Source organism: Schistocerca serialis, chromosome 1 (assembly GCF_023864345.2).
Source record: "Schistocerca serialis cubense isolate TAMUIC-IGC-003099 chromosome 1, iqSchSeri2.2, whole genome shotgun sequence".
Taxonomy (NCBI): domain Eukaryota; kingdom Metazoa; phylum Arthropoda; class Insecta; order Orthoptera; family Acrididae; genus Schistocerca; species Schistocerca serialis.
In genome coordinates this window covers 42,676,190-42,692,510 of record NC_064638.1, presented here as the reverse complement: position 1 = coordinate 42,692,510, position 16,321 = coordinate 42,676,190, and positions in this window count along the sequence as shown.

Here is a 16,321-nt window from a genome sequence, read left to right as displayed (position 1 = left end):
TGTCTCCAAGTACGCGTACACCATAATTACTCTCCCACGAACACATTGGGGTTACACTCATCTGGTGTGAGACGTTCCTGGGGGGTCCACTGGGGGACAAACCGCACAATCACCCTGGGTTCATTGTGGGGCGGCGGTGGGGTGAGTGGACTGCTGTAGCCTGTTGTGGGGTTGTGTACCACTGAGGGCTCGGCGGGGACGGAGCCTCTCCGTCGTTTCTAGGTCCCCAGTTCGATACAACACAATGCGTCTGTATATGTGTGTATTTGTGAGGGTGTGAGTGAGGGGGGGGGGCAGGAGGGAGGGGGGGGGAGAGAGAGAGAGAGAGAGAGAGAGAGAGAGAGAGAGAGAGAGAGAGAGAGAGAGAGAGAGAGAGATATGGGGAATCAGTCTAGGTGTAGGCAAGAGTTCATTCTTTTATTGTAAGTATAGTAAGTCTTGGGTTTTTTTATGTATATTTTATTGATTTTAATTGTGGGATTTTTGTTTACTGTTCCTTTCAGTATTTTAAGTTTGTTGGTGTTTGGGATACCAGCTGTTGTTATTTTGGGGGAAGGGTTATTCGGATCCTGGTACCGAACTGAGTTGCTCACGTCAACTGGATATGGGAATATAGGCTCCTGTAGATGAGAGGGAGGGGGGGATTGGGGGAGGGCTTTATTGATATCCTGGTCCAAGGATCAAAGGTGCTGTTCTATTTTTAATAAACATTGATCCACGTTCCTCCTCCCATGATCTAATTAACAAACATAAATCACAGCAAGAGATAGATCTAATTAATTTACTTTGATCCACTTACGCAATGTTCTTGTGCAGATCGATTAGTTTTTATGGTGTTGTGAGGTTTTAGTTTTGGCAGTTTTGAGTGGTCTTTCCAGATGTTGTGTACTAATCGGTGTTGTTTTTATTAGTGAATTTTTAATTTCTCCCCGCCCAAAGCCTCCTGTTTCTCGCATTTGTTTTACTAGTTTTATTAGGTTTTGTGAATGTTGTGGACCGGGTTTTATTTGTAATTTCCCATGTGTTGTGGTAAATAATGGGTCGCCATCTTGGATACGCTCGAAATGGGTGTTTCCAGCATGATGATGACGTCTATGGTCATAGCACATGGATGCTATCCCTGTCTGTAGTAATATCACTTAAGCATAACTGCCTGTGTCTTCACTCATTACCATTCACCTAAAACCGGCTGTTACACTAAATCCGTTGTGCAGGAGCATATTAAAGTGTCCCAGCTTGGGTCACTTCCACATGTAACGTTCCCTGGCAAACTCACACTATTAATAAACTAAAATTTAATTGTACCATATACGCCGCTCTGAGCAATTTGTATATACTGTAATTATTTAGCAAAAATTATTATTGAATTTTGTGTAAAAGACATTTGGTATTATTGTAATATTTTTGTAGTAATATTCTCTCTGTATTTAGGATGGTAACATTTCTATATTCATAATGTAATTGCGAAATGTGTCAATATCTGCGATAACAGAGATGTGAAATTCAGCCAGAGGAAAATAATGTTGTGAGATTACAAAGAAATGTTAATAGTCAGCAGTAGTATAAAAGCACAATGTACTATGTATTCTTCGGTCATCCTCCTTTAGAGCTGAAAGCGATAGGAAGCTGTGACGAAGCGTTTTATGAATGGGTAGACTTCTTTTGTCTGTATCGAGATTTAGCCGCCATTAGAGCAGAAATTACAAACTAGTGTAAGTTGAATTATTGTTGTGGTATAAATACATCATAATTTATCAAAAGTGTGTATTATTAATGTAAATTAGCTTGCCCATGTCATCTATAATATTTCTTTAAATAATTTTCAGCATTTTTAGCGGTGTTGCTGGGCTGTGCCGCGACCGATCGATTTGCAGCGGCGGCACATTTAAAATATTGTTCCGCTAAGAAAAATTAACCAAACCCGTAAATCGGGAACAGATAAAAATTAACAGTGAATTAAGAAAATGTTCTTCTTTTACAGTGATCCTGAGACTTACGGATTTTAAATTAGTTCACATTTGTGCATTCATAGGCGGATAGTTAATGTTGAAATTTAACAGTTTTGGTTCTTTCAAATAACTTAAATGTATAGGGATGTGTGTTTTATCAGTGATAATCAAACGTCGGCTTGGCAATATTTAACCGTTTTCTGCTAATAGAGACAGTCTTGTGTTCCATAGCTAACGCCGGGAAAGAATTCAGTAAATATTAAAAAAAAAACCACTGCATTTAGAAAATGTGTGCCAAGGCCGAATTATGTGAAGGATTTAATTCTCAACTAAATATTCTTTATCAGTTAATATGAGTTCACGTAATTTTAAATGTACTTAGTTCCGTGTAAATGGATTTTTTATTACCACACGTAAATGAGAGGTTCTACAACAAAGTTCGTTCGTACGTACAGAAAGAAAGAAAGGCAAATCAATTAAACGCAAAAAATTTAAAAAAGGTAACTGATTATTTACTTTTATTCTTTAATGAAATTCCATTTAAATTTGAAAAGGAAAATTTCATTAAATTGGCGCCCAACGTGGGGCTCGAATATGCAGTGGCCACAAAATACCCATGAGATAACTAGGGAATTATTTTAGTCGAACTTTGTTGGAGAACAACCAATAATTTTTTTTTCATGTATTGTATGTATTGCCTAACCAATATTGTGTGGTAATACCTGTATATGATTTTTTGCATGAGAACACTATATACCCAGAGGCAAGCTGAAGAAGAGAGCTCATTATATCGAAAAATTAATTACCTATCACAATACCAGGGGGCAGCTGCACCCAAGATAGATCACCAAAAGGTAAAGCTACAGTGTAGTTGTCCTGTGGGTAGTAAAGTAGCCTCAGTGCAGTGTTCTCGGATCATTAGTGGTGTGTTTGTTGTTAGTGTTTTTTTTTTTAAATAACAGGACATTTGAGTAGTTAGTCATTGTAGTATATAATAAGTGTGTTTCAACAAATGACCATTTCTTGTGTGATTATGTCAGTGAAACCTGAGTGTTAGGATATTTAGTTCAGATTTTGTTTCTTTTGTTGACTATGGTTAGATTGCGTAGTCAGAAAGATATCAACATGGATAATGAACAACAGTTAGCAAGTAGTGATACCGAGTTAGAAAGTGGGGCACAAAGTAATGTTAGCAGCGTAATTCAGGAAGTACCATGTGAGAATCTGGGGGCAGAAGGGCAAGAAATGTTGCCACTGCCAGCCAGTGATTCAGTTGATAGTAGAAATACTGTGCCACCCACAAGCACTAGACACGGACCAGAGAGTCGTGAGGTGTCAGAAGTGCAATCATTAGGAGTTACGTTCGAGCGCATGCTCAATTTCCAAGCTGAATTTGCACGTATGCAAACAGAACGCGATAAAGAACGTGATGCTAAACAAGCAGAACGCGATGGAGAACGTGATGCTAAACAAGCAGAGCGTGATCAACGCTTGAATGAGAGAGACTTGCAGTTAATGCAATCTTTGGAAACTATGCAAAGTGAGATTGTTAGTTTGAGACAAAACTACGAAACCATACCCAAAGCGGTGCAAAAACTGAGCGACAGAGTAGATAATATCCAGGTGGTTAACGCCAGTATCGTGGGTGAAATTAGTGTACTGGCTAACAGGATGGAACAATTAGAAATTGACACAAGTCAAGTAATTGAGCACAAAATGTCCAAACAAGTGCACAAAATTGAAAACGAATTTATAAAAAAAAATAGATGAGAAGGTGCACGCCGCGATTGAAGCCAAAGACGTAGGCTCCAATGCGGAAGTGCAGGACCTAAAAAAGGCGGTACACACACATTCCGCTGTGTCGTCTTGCAGAGCTGGAAACCAGCTTGCTGCACGGCGACGCACAGGCGTGTGTCACGCCAGCCAGGTCCAACAATGATAGGCGTACAAATACAACAGTAAAAAATTGCGACTGCGAGAGAGAACAGGCAACCAATGTTAGCGAAACAAATAAACGTCATTCCAAAATAGTGATTGAAGAAAGCCTGATTAGAAACCGACAGTTTCTGATCTTTACAACGGAGAAGAAATCTGTTCACCCTGTAGTGTTTATCAAGGGATTTAGAAACATTTTGCCTAGCGTTTGGAGTCATACACAGAAAATACAGTTCGTTATGTCTTACATACAAGGAGATGCTGCATTATGGGCAACCGAAGCAGCCGACAGTTGCGACACATATGAGCAATTTGAAAAGGCATTCTTGGCCAAATATTGGTCAACATGTATTCAGGAGAGATTACGGAAAGAGATATATAATCCAGAGCCGTATTCTCCACGATTAGGCAATTTGCGAAAATATTTTGAGAAGTACATTAATCAGACCCGTTACTGGGACGAGCAGATTTCATCCCGGGATTTGATCAGACTTTTGAAATCACACTTGCCGATACACGTAAAGGAAAAACTTATACACGTACCGGAGAACGACATAGAACATTTCTTGTCTGTTCTGGACTCAATTGACCTGATTCAGGAGGATGTTAAGGCAGCCTCTGAACAGGCTAGAAGTAACGGAAACGGTTACAGAAATGTCGAAATAACACGCCTCCACCAAATAATGGAAACGGCGGAGGTAACAATAGGAGACAAGATTATGTACAAAACGGGAATAGAGGTAGAGACGGGAACGGCAATAGTCCGCCGGTGAATAATGACCGGAAAAGGAGGTCTGATGACCGATATGAAACAGGCCCACCAAGCAATAGTAGATGGAAAAATGCCAGGGGGCCGTGGAACAGTAATACCTATAACGATGCAAACCGAACTTGGCCACAGAACCAGAGGCCCAGTCCGGACCGGCAAAACAGTGAAAGATATGACAATAACCGACCGCCACCACAAAATGCGCCAGTTGCGCAACCGTGGCGGCCGACGCAACACAACTTACACATAGTGGAGGTCAGTGACACAGATCAGCCACACCCATCCACCAGTAATAATCCAACAAACTTGATTCAGCCGAGATACGCTCTCCATCGTCGGCTGAGGTTTGGAGTGAGAGCAGCCCGACACAGAACAAAACACCGAACAACATCTGTATCCTTAGGTATAATGACGGGGTACAGATGGGACATGAATTAATAACTGAACCATCCACGTGCATAAAGGAGCACAAAGACAAAGTACAAGCGATAAGAGAGATCAAAATTAACAATATTGATGTGCAAGCAATCGTAGATACAGGTGCTACTGTCAGTGTCATGAGTATGGACTTATTCAGAGTACTGGGGAAAGAAATGCATATGCTGACTTTTCCTGTGAACAATTGTAAAGTCTCTGGAGCCATCAGTGCACAGCGACAAATAATTAAACTCGAAGTGCGGGTAGTGATGTATATAGGGGGAGAAGCCATAGCGTGCTCATTCCTGGTAGTAAAGGGTTTAAAGGTAGCCTGCATTTTGGGGGTAGATTTTTTGAGTGAAAGGGACGCAATAATCGACCTTTCTCGGGGAAAATTAAGTTTGATGAACGCGGGTAGGAGGATAGAATTGTCCATGCTCAGATCTGAAAAAGTAACTGTGCCTAATTGTAATGCTATTAACATAAAATGTAGGAATCAGTGGATACTACATTTAGACAAACACTGTCAAAGACAAAATCTCTATTATCCAGACGTACAAAGTGATCAATTAAAAGCAAATGTGGACGCACTTGTGAACAAAGTATCACAGTCCGAAAATTTGAACTCTATGCAACAGCAGGATTTGGTACAGTTATTATCTAATTATGCAGATGTATTTTCAGAACGAACAGGAATTTTTTTTTTTTTTGTTTGCGGTTTTAGGGCGCAAAACTTCTATGGTCATTAGCGCCCAGCCCGTGACTTAGGAAACAGGAAAAAACCGAAATTTAAAACCAGCAGCAATGGGAACAAAGTCATAAAATTTGAGAAACAAAGCAGAAGGAATGCTTAAAAATCCACTACAGAAAGGGGTTGGTTGTCCCCAAAAAAAGCTTCAAATGACTGACGTCATTTCACTGTCACTAATAAACTGGAGAACGCGGTCGGCTGAGCGCGTGTCATCTGCTAAAAATCGACGATAGATCAGGCGATAGCTGTAGACGGGAGCGTAACGGATTAAAATAGGGGCATTCAATTAAAAGGTGTCTGACCGTCCACAGCTGAGAGCAGTGGGGACAGAGTGGGGGAGGATCGCCGCTTAAAAGATGTCGATGGCTAAAAAGACAGTGCCCTATCCGGAGTCTAGCTAAAATTACCTCCTCCCGACGACGCGTTCGGGAGGAAGAGGTCCAAGCGCAAGGAAGGGCTTTCACTTCCCGCAATTTATTATGGGAAAGTGTTGACCAATGCGCATGCCATAATTGAGCAACTTGGCGACATAAACCGCTCCGGAGATCGGTGAAGGGAAGCGACTGAATAGCTGGCCGAGGAAGAGATACTGCAGCCTTGGCCGCTATATCGGCCGCCTCATTCCCACAGATACCAGCGTGTCCCGGGAGCCAGAGGAACGCCACCGAGACGCCCCCCAGGTGGAGCAAGCGCAGACAGTCCTGAATCCGGTGGACCAGATGGTGCACAGGATAAAGAGCTTGGAGACTGAGGAGAGAGCTGAGAGAATCTGAGCAGATTACGTACTGTATCCGCTGATGGCGGCGGATGTAGTAAACAGCCTGGAGAACAGCGTAAAGCTCCGCAGTATAAACCGAACACTGGTCGGGAAGCCGAAAGTGATTTGGGGTGTCGCCGACAATATAGGCACTCCCTACACCTAACGATGTTTTCGAGCCGTCGGTGTAAATAAATGTGGCGTCCGTCATTTGTGCACATAGAGCAGCAAATGCCCGACGGTAAACAAGTGTAGGGGTACCATCCTTGGGAAATTGACATAGGTCACGGAGCAAGTAGATCCGGGGACGGAGCCAAGGCGGTGCTGTACCCCAAGTTGTCAAGAAGGTTTTAGGAAAGCGGAAGGAAAGAGAATGGAGCAGTTGACGGAAGCGGACTCCCGGGGGTAGTAGGGAGGAGGAGCGGCCTACATACCCTACATCAAAGGAGGCATCGAAAAAAATGTCATGGGCTGGATTAGCAGGCATAGAAGACAGATGGCTAGCATAACGACTCAGAAGGACTGCCCGCCGATTGGACAGCGGAGGTTCAGCAGTCTCAGCATAAAGGCTTTCCACAGGGCTGGTGTAAAAAGCTCCAGACACTAAACGTGATCCACGGTGGTGGATAGAGTCGAGACGCCGAAGAATAGACGGCCGAGCAGAGGAGTAGACTATGCTTCCATAATCCAATTTCGAGCGCACTAAGGTGTGATAGAGGCGGAGAAGGACCACTCGGTCCGCTCCCCAGGAGGTACCATTCAGGACACGGAGGGCGTTAAGGGAACACAGACAGCGAGCCGAAAGATAGGAAACGTGGGAGGACCAGCACAGTTTTCTGTCAAACATAAGACTCAAGAATTTAGCGACGTCTGAAAACGGAAGGTTGGCAGGACCTAGATGTAAGGAGGGCGGAAGAAACTCCTTACGTCGCCAAAAATTAACACAAACGGTCTTACTGGGTGAGAAACGGAAGCCGGTTTCGATGCTCCACGAGTGAAGGCGATCGAGACATCCTTGAAGACGTCATTCAAGAAGGCTGGTCCGTTGAGAGCTGTAGTAGATCGCAAAATCGTCCACAAACAGGAGCCCGAGACATCAGGAAGGAGACAATCCATAATTGGATTTATGTCGATGGCAAACAGTACAACACTCAGCACGGAGCCCTGGGGTACCCCATTTTCTAGGGAGAAAGTACGGGAGAGAGTAGTGTTCACCCGCACCCAAAATGTGCGCTCTGCCATAAATTCGCGAAGAAAAAGGGCAGCCGGCCTCGAAAGCCCCAAGAGAACAGTGTGCGGAGGATGCCTGTCCTCCAACAGGTATCGTATGCTCTCTACAGATCAAAAAATATTGCTACCGTTTGGCATTTCCGGAGAAAATTGTTCATGATATAAGTGGAGAGAGCAACAAGATGGTCAACTGCAGAACGATGCTTTCGGAATCCGCATTGGGCTGGCGTTAAAAGACTGCGGGATTCCAGCCACCAATCTAAACGGTAATTCACCATACGCTCCAAAACCTTACAGACACTACTCGTGAGAGAAATGGGGCGATAGCTAGAGGGCAGATGTTTGTCCTTTCCAGGTTTCGGAACGGGAATGATAATAGCTTCCCGCCATCGTCTGGGAAAGGTACTGTAGGTCCAAATTCGATTATAAAGGCGAAGGAGGTAACGCAGACTTTGGGTTGATAAATGCAGCAACATTTGGACATGGATACCATCCGGTCCTGGGGCGGAGGAGCGAGAAGAAGAGAGGGCATGTTGGAGTTCCCGCATGGAGAAAACAGAATTGTAGCTTTCGTGATTTTGAGAGGAGAAAGCAAGACGTCGCACTTCCGCTGCACGTTTCTTCGGGAGAAACGCTGGCGGGTAGCTTGAAGAGCTCCAAATCTTAGCAAAGTGCTGACCCAATGAGTTAAAAATTGCGACGGGGTCCACTAAGGTATCATGCGCGACAGTGAGCCCAGAGACTGGGGAGAAACTGGCGCGCCTGAGAACCGTCGAAGCCGACTCCAAACTTCCGAGGAGGGAGTGAAGGTGTTAAATGAGCTAATAAAGAATTTCCAGCTTGCCTTCTTGCTATCGCGGATGACGTGACGGCATCGCGCACAGAGCTGCTTATAGCGGATACAGTTGGCCAAAGTAGGATGGTGACGGAAAATGCGAAGAGCACGTCGCCGCTCACGTATTGCGTCACGACATGCCTCGTTCCACCAAGGAACTGGGGGGCGCCGGGGCAAGTCGGAGGTGCGTGGTGTTGAACGTTCGGCAGCTGTAAGAATATCGTCGGTAATATGTGTGACCTCATCGTCGACGCTGGGAAAGCGACGGTCATCGAATGTCGCTAGAGACGAAAAGAGTGTCCAATCGGCTTGGGCAAACTTCCAGCGTCGCGAGCGCATATATGGCAGTTGAGGCTGCAGTCTAAGAACACTTGGAAAGTGGTCACTCGAGTGTGTATCATCAAGGGCGAACCATTGGAAGCGCCGAGCTAGCGGAACAGTACCGACCGCAAGGTCCAAATGAGATAAATTGGTCGTGGAGGCAGACAAAAATGTGGGGACCCCAGTGTTGAGGCAAACTAGATCTGCTTGGTGGAAGACGTCTAGCAATAGTGAGCCACGTGGACAAGGATGTGGAGATCCCCAAAGCGGGTGTTGGGCATTGAAGTCCCCAACCAGCAAATAGGGGGGTGGAAGCTGACCAAGAAGATGAAGGAGATCAGCTCGTGCCATTGGTGTGGACGATGGAATGTATACAGTACAGAGAGGGAACGTGTATCCGGAAAGGGAAAGACGGACGGCGACAGCTTGGAAGGAACTGTTTGAGGGGATTGAGTGATAATGGATAGTATCATGGAGAAGAATCATGAGTCCTCCATGGGCTGGAGTGCCTTCAACAGAGGGGAGGTCGTATCGGACGGACTGAAAATGAGGGAGAACAAAGCGGTCATGGGGATGCAGCTTTGTTTCCTGAAGACAGAAGATGACCAGCGAGTAGGATCATAAGAGGATCGACAATTCATCCCGATGGCTCGAATTCTGCGGATATTCCAGTGGATAATGGACATAGGGTGAACAGAAAATGGAGGAATGTGACTAAGGGTGCTGTCAACTCAACGACTGCTCAGAGCTTGCGACCAACAGCATGGAATGGCATTCAGTCGAAGGCAGAAGATCCTGATCCATAGGTTGGTCAGGAGCAGCTCCTGCCACCAGCGATCGGCCGGTTGACCGGTCACCAGCAGTGCGCCTCGGCCACACAGAAGACGGCCGAGGGCGATTTCCGCCAGGTGGTGCTGAAGATGGGACATGCCTTGTCGGAGAAGGAGAGGAACTGTGTTTCTTTGTAGCCTTCTTGGAAGTATGATGTTTAGATGAAGGAGGAACCGATAGTTGTGAAGTTGCGGTACGTAAAAACTCTTCACGAGTATGCTCTTTTTTCGAAGACTTGGCGTCTGACTTTTGTGCTCGAGATTTAGCAGAACCCAACGAAGGGTGAGCCAGAGAGTGGGCAGGCGAAAGTGGTGAGGTTGAACGGGCGATCTTTGCGCTGGCCGATCTGACGACCGTGGTACTAAATGTGAGGTCGCAAGTCTGCGTGGCCGCCTCCTTTGTTGGCCGAGGAGAAGCAAGGACAGTGCTGTATTTTCCTGTCTGAGGCATGGTGGGCTGTCAACTGGCGAATAATTTTCGAGCAGCAAAGGTCGACACCTTTTCCTTCACTCTTATTTCCTGGATGAGCTTTTCGTCCTTAAAAACGGGGCAATCTCGAGAGGAAGCAGCGTGGTCACCCATACAGTTGATGCAGCGAGGAGAAGGAGGGGACAAGCACTCTCATGGGCATCCTTGCCACACGTAACACATTTGGCCAGATTGTAACAGGACTGGCTGGTGTGATTGAACCGCTGACATCGATAGCAACGCGTAGGGTTTGGGACGTAAGGGCTAACGGAAATTATCTCATAGCCTGCTTTGATTTTCGATGGGAGTTGAACTTTGTCAAATGTCAAGAAGACAGTGCAGGTTGGAATGATGTTCGTCTCAACCCTTTTCACAACCCTATGAACAGCCGTTACGCCCTGGTCAGACAGGTAGTGCTGAATTTCTTCGTCAGACAATCCATCGAGGGAGCGTGTATAAACGACTGCATGCGAGGAATTTAAGGTACGGTGCGGTTCCACCCAGACAGGGAAGGTGTGGAGCAGAGAAGTACACAGCAATTTTTGAGCCTGGAGGGCACTGTGTGTTTCTAACAACAGGGTGCCATTCCATAATCTGGAACAAGACTTTACAGGACCTGCAATTGCGTCGACACCTTTCTGAATAATGAAAGGGTTGACCGTGGAGAAGTCGTGACCTTTGTCAGACCGAGAAACAACAAGGAATTGTGGCAACGATGGAAGAACCGTCTGTGGCTGAGACTCAGTGAACTTACGTTTGTGAGCAGACATAGTGGAAGGTGAGGAAACCATTGCGGAAGAATCCCCCATGATTACCGGCGTCTCCGATGGCGCGCTCCTCCCTTGTGGGGGCCCTCACTGAGGGCACACCCGCCTTAGGTGATTGTTCACACCTCAGGTCACACCTCCCAACAAACGGACGGAGGGACCAATCGGCACTTTCGGAAGGTATCAGCTCGGGTAATCACCCCTCCCTGGGCCTGGCCGTTTCCAGGGGGTACTTACGTGTCCTACCTGTCTACCCGGGGCGGGGAATTACGCGTTACCCTGTCACCGGCTACGCATGGAAGTGCGTGAGTCGGCCTTCAGACACGCACAGGGAGGAAAAAAGAGAAAGGGAAAGGAAAGAAAAGGGTGTCTCAAACGCCACAGCGGAGAAAAGGGCAAGGAGAAGAGGGAAGGAAAAGAGAAGGACAGAGGAAGGACGAGGACTTGCAAGTGTAAAAGCAAGGAATTTGGGAGTATGGTTTGTGCCTACGTCCGGAGACGGACGCTCGAAACTGTTCCAGAGGGGGAGAAAGGGAAGGAAAGAGCCAGAGGTGAGGGGGGGGGGCGATGATGGGGGACGGGGAGGGATGCGGGAAGGGAAGGGAAGGTATGCAGCCCAGAAAGGAAGGAGGGCCACATTAGCTCGGGGTCCCGTGCTCGCTACGCACGTGTCCACAAAAGAGTTAAGGACCCCCTGGGGGGACGAACAGGAATTGTTAAGGGATATCAATACAATATCGAGGTGAAGCCTCACAAAACCTACTGTCGAGCCTCATACTCCATTCCTTAGTCCAAGAAGGAAATAGTAGCTATCTCTTAGCAGATCCCCAATCACTGGGAGTACGGGGACTGTATCCGCGTAAGGATGTGAAAATATTCCTACAGTAATTGACTAATAGTCTTATGTGTTATGTGTAAGAAACGTACACCATTCTTTTGAAAATGAATGAACGTTAATGATGTGTGATCTGTGGAGCTAATGTACTAGTGTAGAAGTATTTAGCTATAAGAATATGATTGACTTTATCTTTTGTTTATGAATATTTGTGTTATGTCTTCTTTTAATTAGTGTTAGCTTAAACATGCTCTAAATGTCTGCACAGATAACCTGATTAATTCAATTATTTGTAGTGTTAAATTGTGACAGAGATCAGTCAGGAGGAACATTTTAGTAGTGATTAGTTTGTGTACTGCATAATATTCTATGTGTGTCAAACTTGAAATATTTCTTGGTACAATCTTTTCTATTATATATGTATATATGTATGTATGTGTAGTTGTCAGATTGACAGATTCGAACCCAGAATAATATCAATAATATGAGACCCTGAGAACTTTATTCTCAAACCAGTGTTATCAAAGAGAATAATGCACCCAGTAGTGACCTGAGGGCACCATGGGAGGCAAACTTATTGCAAATTTAAGTAACGCAAAGTTACGCACAAAGAAGCTTCAATTGAAGCATGTGCAGATTCAATCAGTAAAAAAGAGCTTGCCTGATACAGTCCAAGTCAATTTTAGCCTACAGAGACTACACTGTAGTTACGTAGGACCTTGCAAGTAAAGTGAGACATAATTTCAAAGGAGTTATTGAACAATATGCCTAAATCCGGCTGGAATGCACAAATAAAATCTACTCGAACATAAATATAGATGATTTTTGGGCAAACTAATACGAAGTTTTAATATTTGTTACCATGTACGCAAATATCACACACCTTGGTAAAGAGCGAACAAAGAAGTTACGAATGTGCTGTTATAAAAATCGCACAACGGACATTGTAACTAAAAAAAAAAAAATTAAACAAAAGTGCAGTATTGTGTGGCAGAGACAGACAGTGACTGTTCAAAACAACTTCGTGACGTATTGCTGCAGGTTTAACAAACAGTAAGAAACTGTATCATCGCCGTGTGTGCAATTCGACAAGGAACTAGCACGACACGAACAGTGAGCCGATAACGGACGGTGGACCAAGTTAGTGTCAAACTATAACTCTTTGTGTGTCAAGGGACGCTAGGAAAGCGCATTGACTACAGAGATACATTCTGTCCTAAGGTGAAAACTTGCGTGTGACTAATGACAAGTCATGACATGGTGAAAAAATATTGTATGCCCATAAAACGTGTTACTATGACAACGAAACATTGTGCAAACCAGACTAGTGAAGGCTTACTGAATAATAACTGCCAATAACTGTGTGCGTTTTTTCCCACAGCAGGAAAAATGCCCATAAGGATGGTACACTGTTTGTGAACTTGTTGCATGTTTGCTGGAGCACTACAAGAAGATGTCACACGGGCGAGCTGATATACAACGCGCATCCGGCTACTTCAGCCATGCAGCGGCCGCAGCAGCCCGTAGCAGACCAGACAGCCACACGCCTCTCCGCGCCGTAGCTGTCAACACCGGGGGGCGGTGACCTACACGGAGCCAACGCGCCGCGCCGAGCGCCGTTCAACAATCACTCCACACCGCTCACCAACCACAGCATTATTGACGTATTCCAAAATATTTACACAAACTGCATAACATGTCAATGACTCCATTTTTTATAAACATTGAACATTTATTATGTATATCCGTAAACTGATAAGAGAAAATGAACAGTAACAAGTGTAGGAGATGGATTTGTAACACGTAGGTAGGGGGAACATTATAAAAAGTGACGTTGTGCTAAGTGATTTCAAAAAACTAAGTGATGTATCCTAGGACAACTGACCTTGCAGTACATCGCAAAAATTGATAATAACGTGTTGTTAATCACACACAAAAACTTTCGTTGAACTGTATGTGACTGATAGCAGTTTGTCATCAATGGTTACATAATATATCAATTCAAAAGAATGACTGTTAAAGAGACAAGATTAATCATGAACCAACTGGGATGGCTGGGCTACGGCACAGTTTTGCCCAGGTTTCCTGTCTGCCTTCGCCCAAATGGGGGAGCCATGAATATATATAACCCTGGGACTAATTAAAAGAGCCATTCCATGAAAAAATACAGAATTGTAAAGAACGTTACTGGCACCATTGTGTCAAAGTATAGAAACTCTTTGCCAAATGCTGCCAGGGGGCAATGGACCGTTCCCTGGCAAACTCACACTATTAATAAACTAAAATTTAATTGTACCATATACGCCGCTCAGAGCAATTTGTATATACTGTAATTATTTAGCAAAAAATATTATTGAATTTTGTGTAAAAGACATTTGTTATTATTGTAATATTTTTTGTAGTAATATTCTCTCTGTATTTAGGATGGTAATATTTCTATATTCATAATGTAATTGCGAAATGTGTCAATATCTGCGATAACAGAGATGTGAAATTCAGCCAGAGGAAAATAATGTTGTGAGATTACAAAGAAATGTTAATAGTCAGCAGTAGTATAAAAGCACAATGTACTATGTATTCTTCGGTCATCCTCCTTTAGAGCTGAAAGCGATAGGAAGCTGTGACGAAGCGTTTTATGAATGGGTAGACTTCTTTTGTCTGTATCGAGATTTAGCCGCCATTAGAGCAGAAATTACAAACTAGTGTAAGTTGAATTATTGTTGTGGTATAAATACATCATAATTTATCAAAAGTGTGTATTATTAATGTAAATTAGCTTGCCCATGTCATCTATAATATTTCTTTAAATAATTTTCAGCATTTTTAGCGGTGTTGCTGGGCTGTGCCGCGACCGATCGATTTGCAGCGGCGGCACATTTAAAATATTGTTCCGCTAAGAAAAATTAACCAAACCCGTAAATCGGGAACAGATAAAAATTAACAGTGAATTAAGAAAATGTTCTTCTTTTACAGTGATCCTGAGACTTACGGATTTTAAATTAGTTCACATTTGTGCATTCATAGGCGGATAGTTAATGTTGAAATTTAACAGTTTTGGTTCTTTCAAATAACTTAAATGTATAGGGATGTGTGTTTTATCAGTGATAATCAAACGTCGGCTTGGCAATATTTAACAGTTTTCTGCTAATAGAGACAGTCTTGTGTTCCATAGCTAACGCCGGGAAAGAATTCAGTAAATATTAAAAAAAAATAACCCACTGCATTTAGAAAATGTGTACCAAGGCCGAATTATGTGAAGGATTTAATTCTCAACTAAATATTCTTAATCAGTTAATATGAGTTCACGTAATTTTAAATGTACTTAGTTCCGTGTAAATGAATTTTTTATTACCACACGTAAATGAGAGGTTCTACAACAAAGTTCGTTCGTACGTACAGAAAGAAAGAAAGGCAAATTAATTGAAAGCAAAAAATTTAAAAAAGGTAACTGATTATTTACTTTTATTCTTTAATGAAATTCCATTTAAATTTGAAAAGGCAAATTTCATTAAACACAGTAAGTCAGTTGATTATACTCAAACTGATTGTGGCAATAAATTGATTTTTATGTTCACTAATATAAGTTTTGCGATCGGTTAGCAGTTCAAAATAAATACAAAAAACTGCTCATTGAAAATGAAGGAATGACTTCTTTCACAATTTAAAGTTCATGGAAAACAACAAATGTAAACCTCTGTGTGAGACTATCTTCGGGAAAGTTTACAGCTCACGGTTCAGTGATTGGCATTGCTGCCTCTGGATCACAGTTTCCCGGGCGGGTCAGGGATTTTCTCCGCTCGGGGACTGGGTGTTTCTGTTGCCCTTATCATTTCATCATCATTCTGGAAGTGCCGAGACTGGAATTGAAAAGATCTGGAACTTGTACTGGCGCTGATGACCACTATGTTAAGCGCCCCACAAACCAACGTCATCATCGTCGTCTTCTGGAAAGTTCTCTGCAGACGAGACAGACTACCTTCTTAGACGTCAGTGGTAGGCATCTCACGAGTGGTTCCAGGAGTTCCAACCGGAGCTGCAGGTTATGATGCGCAGTCGTCGCTGGTGGCAAGGGCTGCGTCGAGTCCAGTTGGTGGCGTGGTGCTGGCGACCTCGTTACTCTGCTGGCGGTTATGGAACTGCGAGGACAGCTGTACCTATGTGGCGGGTAGCTACCAGATAGCTACTGGTCTAGCAATGTGGGCTCGAATTGGCGGAGGAAAGGCGTGGCGGATGCAGCAAAAGGTCCGTAGATGGGGCGGCCTCTACTGTTCTTACACGCCACCTCTGAAGTAGCCTGCTTCTTGCAAGTCGGGCGGAATTCGGCTGGTGCACCTACGGAACTGGAGCGATGACCCGCATAGCGGTGGCATTTTGCGGGTTGGCGGTGTTGCAGGAGACCGTAGAAACACGCCCCATATGTTTAAATTTCACTGGTTACTCTCCACGAGTGTCATTC